Source organism: Talpa occidentalis, unplaced genomic scaffold (genome assembly GCF_014898055.3).
Source record: "Talpa occidentalis isolate TD23 unplaced genomic scaffold, MPIMG_talOcc4v2.1 talOcc4.11, whole genome shotgun sequence".
NCBI classification, from domain to species: domain Eukaryota; kingdom Metazoa; phylum Chordata; class Mammalia; order Eulipotyphla; family Talpidae; genus Talpa; species Talpa occidentalis.
The window spans coordinates 50,334,986-50,342,479 of record NW_023601104.1 but is presented as its reverse complement, the minus strand read 5'-3'; the positions used below and the strand labels follow the sequence as shown (position 1 = coordinate 50,342,479).

The 7,494-nt window shown below is 45.0% G+C and overlaps 1 protein-coding gene across 1 annotated transcript in view; it reads left to right on the top strand.

Annotated features, from left to right (window-relative positions):
• Nucleotides 1-5,003: 5,003 nt before the first annotated feature.
• EGLN3 (egl-9 family hypoxia inducible factor 3) overlaps nt 5,004-7,494 on the top strand; it is a 356,054-nt gene continuing 353,563 nt past the window's right edge. Inside the window, exon 1 of the mRNA XM_054689806.1 lies at nt 5,004-5,399. The gene's annotated coding sequence lies outside the window, so the exon portion shown is untranslated. The remainder of the gene's footprint in view (nt 5,400-7,494) is intronic.

The following is a 7,494-nucleotide window of genomic DNA, read 5'->3' as shown; positions in this document are numbered from 1 at the left end:
TGTGGGTATCTTGCTGGCCCGCTGGGCAGGATCAAACCTGCACTGCAGAGGTCATGGCCAGCTTCATAGCGCTGCGTTTAACCACCTGTGCCACCAGGGGAGAGACCCAGCGTTACATTATTTTTTAAAAAAATATTTTAATTTATTTATTTTTGCATAGAAGAACTGAGTATATAGGCCAGAGGTACAGGGTGTGAGAGGATTTACCAGGCAATGAGTGGGACTGAACAGGTGGATTTACTGAAATACTCTGCTAAGGGAAGCAGCAGGTGAGACAGGAGAGGGCTGCTGTGCCACATGTGGGTTAGCTGCTTGGCTGGGGATTGAACTCAGGCCTTAGTGGTGATAGTGCTGAGACTTAACCCCTATGCCACCAGGGAGGCCCTTCTAATTGTTCTTAATACTGAATAGATAAAAGACTATGTAAAGTCCTTCAGACTAATGTCTTCTATTTCAGAATCTCTTGCAACTTAATTTATAAGAAACTGTTTAGGGCCTCTCTGGTGGCCTAGGGATTAAGTCTCAGTGCTAACACCTCTAAGGCCTGAGTTTGATCCCTGGCCAGGGAGCTAGCCCACTTATGGTGCAGTAGATCTCTCCTGTCTCACCCGCTTCTCCCCTCAGCATTGTGTTTCAGTAGATCACCTGTTCTGCTCCCACTCTGTGTCTAGTGAACCCTCTCACCACCCCCACACCTCTGGCCTACACCCCAGTTCTTCTCAGTGGGGAAAAAAAAATCTGCTTATCATTTCTGGGACTTAGGGGAGAAGGAAAACTGCCATGACATTTGGATAAAACTGTCCCTAAAATGCCTAGATATGGTACAGTCACATCATACAGAGCAGGTGGGTATGAAATGCTTATTGAACAGTACACATTTATGTTGTCTTAAAATGGTCTTTATAACAGATAGCAATGTCCATTATTTTGATATAAGAGGCATGGCAACCATGTAAGCGAAGGAACTAGTTTTGCATGGCCTGAAGTTGAACTTCAAATGCCACCATTTCATCACACCATGACTTTGACTTCATGTACCTGAATCACAGGCTGATTCAGATCCTGGGCAGGAATTTAAATTCTTGGATTGACTGTAAACTTTGGACACGTGGTAATCATGAAGCTCTACTTTACCTGGCCTTGACTAAATCAGTCCAAGAGCTTGGGGCTCTGGTGCAGGTATAAGGGTTGCACAGATTTGTATGCTGTCCCCAGCCCCATGGCCAATTGAAAAAACATGAAACCTTTCTCTCTCTGGTCATTGACTCCATATTGTGGTTGAGATCAGCTGAGAATGAGTTCTCGTCTCTTTACCTTAAGCTCAGTTTTTAATCTTAACCTGGCCACAGTATAGCAGACTCCCATATGCCTTCATCTACAGTGCTTTTGTGTTTTGCAGGGAGAGGAGTAAGTGGGGAATTACCAGGAGTTTCAACTGTGTTCAATGAGAGTTGCAGGTAATCCTTGGTTTTTGGAGAACCTGTGGTGAAACCCAGTCAACTTGTTCTGGGCAATGGCTCATTGAGTTGATGTTCAGACTGGTAATTAACCCTTCACTTGTGAGCTGTTCTTTTGAGGTTAGATGTGCCGTAGGGCTGGGCGACTTGGCTTTGTGGAAGAGTGACTGTTGATGATTTAGCTTCTGAATTCACACCTTCCACTTGTAAGGTTCCTTGCGCCATACTTAAGTGCAGACTGCCTGCTGCAGGACTAGATTAAGTCTGGTTATTTTGGAAATCCTGAAAGTCCGGTCCCTGAGAAGTGAGGCAGGAGTTGGAGGAGAGGCTAAGGATAAGGTTGCAGGAAGCTTAGTGTCTGATGTGAGTGGGAGCTCCTGAGACTCAGATCCCAGCTATACTGCTTGTTCACTATGTGACCGCAGGCGGGGCTCCTTGGCTCCTTGCATAGGGTGGGGGCTGGTTAGGGCAGGAGCAGAGGAAGAGAGGCCTGTGAACAGCAGTGCTGGAGGGGCCGAGCTGAATGGGATCATCCTGGGACAAGAGTCCACATCCACTTCCTTCTTGGCTTTGGAATATCAGCACATTCTCTTTATCTGTGGTATCTGTGGCCTGAATGCTGAATGGAAGGAGACATGGGTGGTTCTTTTAGGAACTCACAATGTAAAACAGACTCCTTCAGTGCTCTGGAAGCAAAGCTTACAAGAGATACATATAACAGTGAATACAAATAAAAAATAGCTTCCTGAACAAAAATAAAATACATATTTTGTATTTTGGTGAACAAGAAATCACACTGGTTGGAGAATGGATCTTCATTTGGCTGAGAATGGGCTACAAAGTGTTCAGGACCCAGATGGAAATCCAGGTCTTTTTGGTTAATCAAAGAAAGAGGAATTGCAACATGAGGGAGAGGCTGTTTCCTGCTAGCATTTTTTTCAAGTGTATGGGGAACACTCCTCTAAGATAAAAGGGATCATTGATCAAAAAGGGGTTGGAAACAAAATAGGATTAAGAAATGTTGCTTTACTGTGCTGGTGTCTTCCCTCGACTCCAATGGACAATGTATTTTATATATATATATATATATATATATATCAAGATTTCTGAGAAGTCTGATAGCAAGAAAACCCTGCTTACCGAACATTTCTCAAACTCATGTAAAGAAGAGTTCTTTTTCAGGTACTCGTATTTAAATCCAGTGAGCCAAGGTTGAGAAATACAGTTTTAATTGTTGGGTGTGGTGTGCAGCTTATTGTGTAATGTTGAGTTCTAAGTCGGTTTTCTTGGAAAATTCCCAAGAGATAAGTAATATAGGTACGTATGCCTTGTGAGTAGGTTTTTTTTTTTTATCCCTATTTTTTTCTCGTTTCCTCAACTTTTTCTTTTGAACTATTTCAAACATCCAGGAAAGTTGAAAGATTAGTACAATGAATTTCCCCTTGTCCTTTTCCTCGATTCAACATTTCCTTATTCATTGTCTTATTTGTTGTATTTCTTTATACCTAGCTCTACCCTTTTTTCCTGACCCGTGTTGGCACATCCCTTCTGAATCCTGAGCATCCATCAGATTGTTACAGGGCAACCGAATACAGATATTTTCCTACAGAACCACAGTGCTGTCAGCCCTACTAAGAAAAATTAATCATCTAAAATCACCTTAATATTTATAAGTTTCCCAATCATCCCCCCAAATATCCTTTTAACTATTTTAATAACACACTACACATTATGTCTTTTTTATTACGCATTTTAATTTAGAATAATTCCTCTCTGCTCTCTCCTCTCCATTTACTTTTTGAAGAATTTGGGTTGTCAACTGAGAAAAAACACCAGGAAGCTAAAATAAAATAATAACATTTACTTGGGGGGAGGGAAGTGTGTGTTAGGCTATCATTTACTAAGGTTAAAATCTAAGCCCCTACCCTTTGCCCAGCAGGAAAGTTTGGGAGGCTTGAATAGATAAAGGGCATTGATAAGGTTGCTGTGGGAGCCAGGCCAAAAGACTGATCACCTTGATTCTGAACAGGGAAGCAGGGCCAGGACACATTCTGTGTCCAAAGTCAATGCCCAAGACCAGACATCCCAGCACTAACTGGCCCAAACTGACTCCCCAGTGATGAAAAGCCTGTGAAAACAGGTTATAAAAAGGAGCCCCAAATTCCTCTTCCCACGCACACCTCTCTTGTCTTGCCCACTGCTTCTCTTTTTTTTTTTTAAATTTTTTTTATTAAGGCATGTTTTATTTATTTATTTGTTTGTTTTGTTTATACAAGCACTGGGTACAGTCAGAAGCGCGGGAGGGTGAGAGAATTCACCAGAGCCAGAGCGGGGAGCAGAGCAGGCAGAAGGACCGAAGTACACTGCTGAGGGGAGCAGCGGGCGGCAGGAGAGGTCTGCGCGCCTTGTGGGACCCTCCTCCGGTGGCCGGGAGCAGCCGGGGATTGAACTGGCACCGCGGAGGCTGCGGGCAGCTTCGCAACCCAGCCCTCAACCGCTGCGCCACCGGGGAGGCCCCCACTGTTTCTCTTAGCGGTGTATTTCAACAAATCCCCCTTTCCTGTTCTCCACTCTTGTCTCTGGTGAATTCTTTCACTCCCACTCCTCTGGCCTACACCCTCTCCCCCCCGTTCTTTCCCACCACCGGGGGAGTGTGTGACCTGCTTTGTAGATCAGGAAACACAAAATCTAGGTATCAGCCCAAACTGTGCTATGCTGGGGTGTCTTTCTTTTTTAAAGATTTATTTATTTATGCATATAAGAACCGGGGCACAGGCCAGAGGTGGTATATGTGTGTGAGAGAGGATTCACCAGAGACAGAGTGGGCAACAGAACAGGCGGATTGACTGAAATACACTGCCGAGGGGAGCAGCGGGCGAGTCAGGAGAGGTCTGCTGCGCCATGTGGGTAGCTCCCTGGCTGGGGATCTAACTCGTGCTGCAGTGGCTGTGGATTTCTTCATAAGTTGTGTCTTAATCCCTTGCGCCACCAGGGAGGCCCTTTTATTTTTTTTTTAAAGAGGAATTTCAAGGAAAAAGGTGGGGAGGGGGGACGAACAGAATTGTAGGAACTAGGCTTGGTTAAAGATTACATTCCCTACAGCTCATTGACTTTTCGACAAAATGACCTTTGTTACCAGGGAAAGGGAACAAAAAAGATCTTTGTACAGTTTGTTCTAGGAGAGAACCAGTTTCTGCCGTCCAGCATGTGTTTTTCACAGGCAGCAAGACGGAGTGTCAGCTCATAGATGGAGCCAGTTCAGTCCACCTGGAGCACCTCTTTTCATGTGGCCTTAAATCACCTCCCACGGAGTAGATGTGTCTGTCTCCTCAAGAGGTGCATGTGTTCCAGGCATTCTCAACCCAGGCATCCTCAACCCTGTCCCATGTCAAACCATTTGCCTTGATTAATTGGCATTGTAAGGCAGGTGCAGGGATTGACCTGCTCTGCTCTCACAGTAGGGTATTTAAGTCAACCTTAAAGTGTGGAGCACCACAGCTCGAGTTCTACCTTAAAAAACTGAAGAGCCTGCCTGCACAGGTGCCCCTAATTTCAAAACTCTCCAGGAGATTCTAATTTGCAGTCAGCGTTCCTCCCGCACTGGCTCTGTAGACCCTACAAGCTGGGAGTAAACTCAGGGCACTGGTTTCTGATCAGAAAACCTGGAATGTACATTGGAGTCATCTGGGACATTTTAAAAATACTGACTCTTGGGTCCCACCCCAGAGATTCTGGTATAGGTCATCTGGCAGTTTTTAGTCCAGGCTGCAGGAGCTTGAAGATCTCAGGCATCCAGAAGACCACTGCTGGTTTAATTCACATCCTATCAGGAGTTCTGCCTGTCACATTGTTTCATCATTTGTGATGCTAAATGCAGCCACTCAGCTGAGGTGGTGGCCCCTGACTTCTCCCTGGGAAGGTTCCGCGCTCCCCCTCCTTCAGGTAAGTGGTCCTCAAAAGGAAGGACACTTTGGCACTTTTACATACCCTGTTTGCTGAAAAGTTTTTATCCCAAGACTAGCTTCTACTGGTGATTGTTGTCTCAATCGACAGTTATGTTGGGGGTTATGAAACAGTGGTCTTCGAATCATGTCATTTCTCTAATGTTTATCAGTGACTTTTTTTTTTTTTTTTTTATATAGAGGCATGTTATTTATTTATTTATTTATTTATTTGTTTGTTTTGTTTATACATGCACTGGGTACAGTCAGAAGCGGGAGGGTGAGAGAATTCACCAGAGCCAGAGCGGGGAGCAGAGCAGGCAGAAGGACTGAAGTACACTGCTGAGGGGAGCAGCGGGCGGCAGGAGAGGTCTGCGCGCCATGCGGGACCCTCCTCCGGTGGCCGGGGAGCAGCCGGGGATCGAACCGGCGCCGCAGAGGCTGCGGGCAGCTTCCCAACCCAGCGCTCAACCGCTGCGCCACCGGGGAGGCCCTATCAGTGACTTTTTTTTTTAAGAAGAGCTTTCCTGTTTATCGTCCTCCCATTCCCTAGACTCATGTATTTTCATTTAATAACCAGCTACAATTATTGTCCTTTTTGAGGTTCAGAGTGTATTAAATTTTGCCAATGGGAAACCCTTCAAGTTGGCTTTGCTGTAAAAGTAAAAAATTCTGATTGAATTAAAATACATAAAAAAATCAAGTCTATAGTACAGACTTTTCACAAAGCAAACTGTGATCAGCTACCAGATCAAGAAACAGGGCATTGCCAGCAGCCTAGAAGCCCCCCAACCCTCCTTAGAATTGGGTGAATCTGGAGAGGATAATGAATGTGTCCTTTAGATTAGTATTTTTTTCAACATTTTATCTAGTGTTTGTGACACTTTTGCTGTAGTTCACATAAAGCTCAGTCTGTGTACTTCAGAACCCAGTTGAGAATTGCAGCTTTTCACATATTAAAAAACTAAGGGGTGGGGTTCTCCCTGGTGGCACAGGGGTTAAAATCAAAGTGCTATCAAGCTATCACAGTGGGCTGACCCCACATGGCAGTGTAGACCTCTCCTGTCTTGCTAGCTGCTCCCCTCAGCAGTGTATTTTAGTAGATCTTCCTGCTCTGCTCCCCACTCTGTCTCTGCTGAATCCTCTCACCTCCTGTACCTCTGGCCTACACCCCAGTTCTTGTATGCACAAATAAATACAAATCTTCAAAATAAAAACAAAAAACTAAGGGAAACTCTAGATAATATCAAAATTGAACTTTTCAAGGAGTGTCAGAAATGCTGATAATTCATTTTTTTTTTTTTTTTGGTTTAAAGCAGCAGTGTGAACTTTAATATCAACACTTCAGTGAAGATGTGGATGTCACACTTGCGTTCTCATTCACATTTACTTGGTTTAAGATGCACCAGTCAGGAATCTTCTTATTGTGGGTGACTCCAAATCTCAAATAAACTAGCTTAAAAGAACAAACCAAAACAAAAAACGTAAGGAAAGGAATTCACTGGCTCTTGTCACTGTGAAGACCCACATGGGAATGACTTCAGGTGAGCCATGAGTCAGAACCCAGTGCTCACAAGTTCCCCTCTTGGCTCTGCTTTGCTATGTTGGTTTGTAGGGTAAGGTAAAAAGTATCAGGCTTTTCTGCCCTCCCATCATTAGGATAGATGACGGAACCCTGTAGTCCCGAATGCATGTCTGATGGCGGGCACCTGAAATAGGGTGTGGGCATAGGTAGATGGGATTCACCTGGGCTGAGACTGGGCTTTTAGGGGCGGCATCGCGGGGACGCCAGCAAAAGCTGAGAGAGAAGCAGAAGAACCATGAGAACAAGGCCACCAGAGAACGCCAGAGAGCCCAGATAGAGTGAGGATTTGCTGGGGGCTGGGAGGACTGCCAGACTCCCAGCCCCCCCAGCACCCCTGCCTGCCATGTGCCTGGTAAATCTAAATAAAAAACTTGCAAAAGCCACTGAGGGCTCTAGGACTCTCAAACTCTGTGGTATGGTCTCTGGAGCTCTCATGCTCCCAAATTTTTGACATAGAATCTTGTGGAGGGTGAGAGGGAGCTTCTCTTTCTCATGAACCTAGCAACTTCTG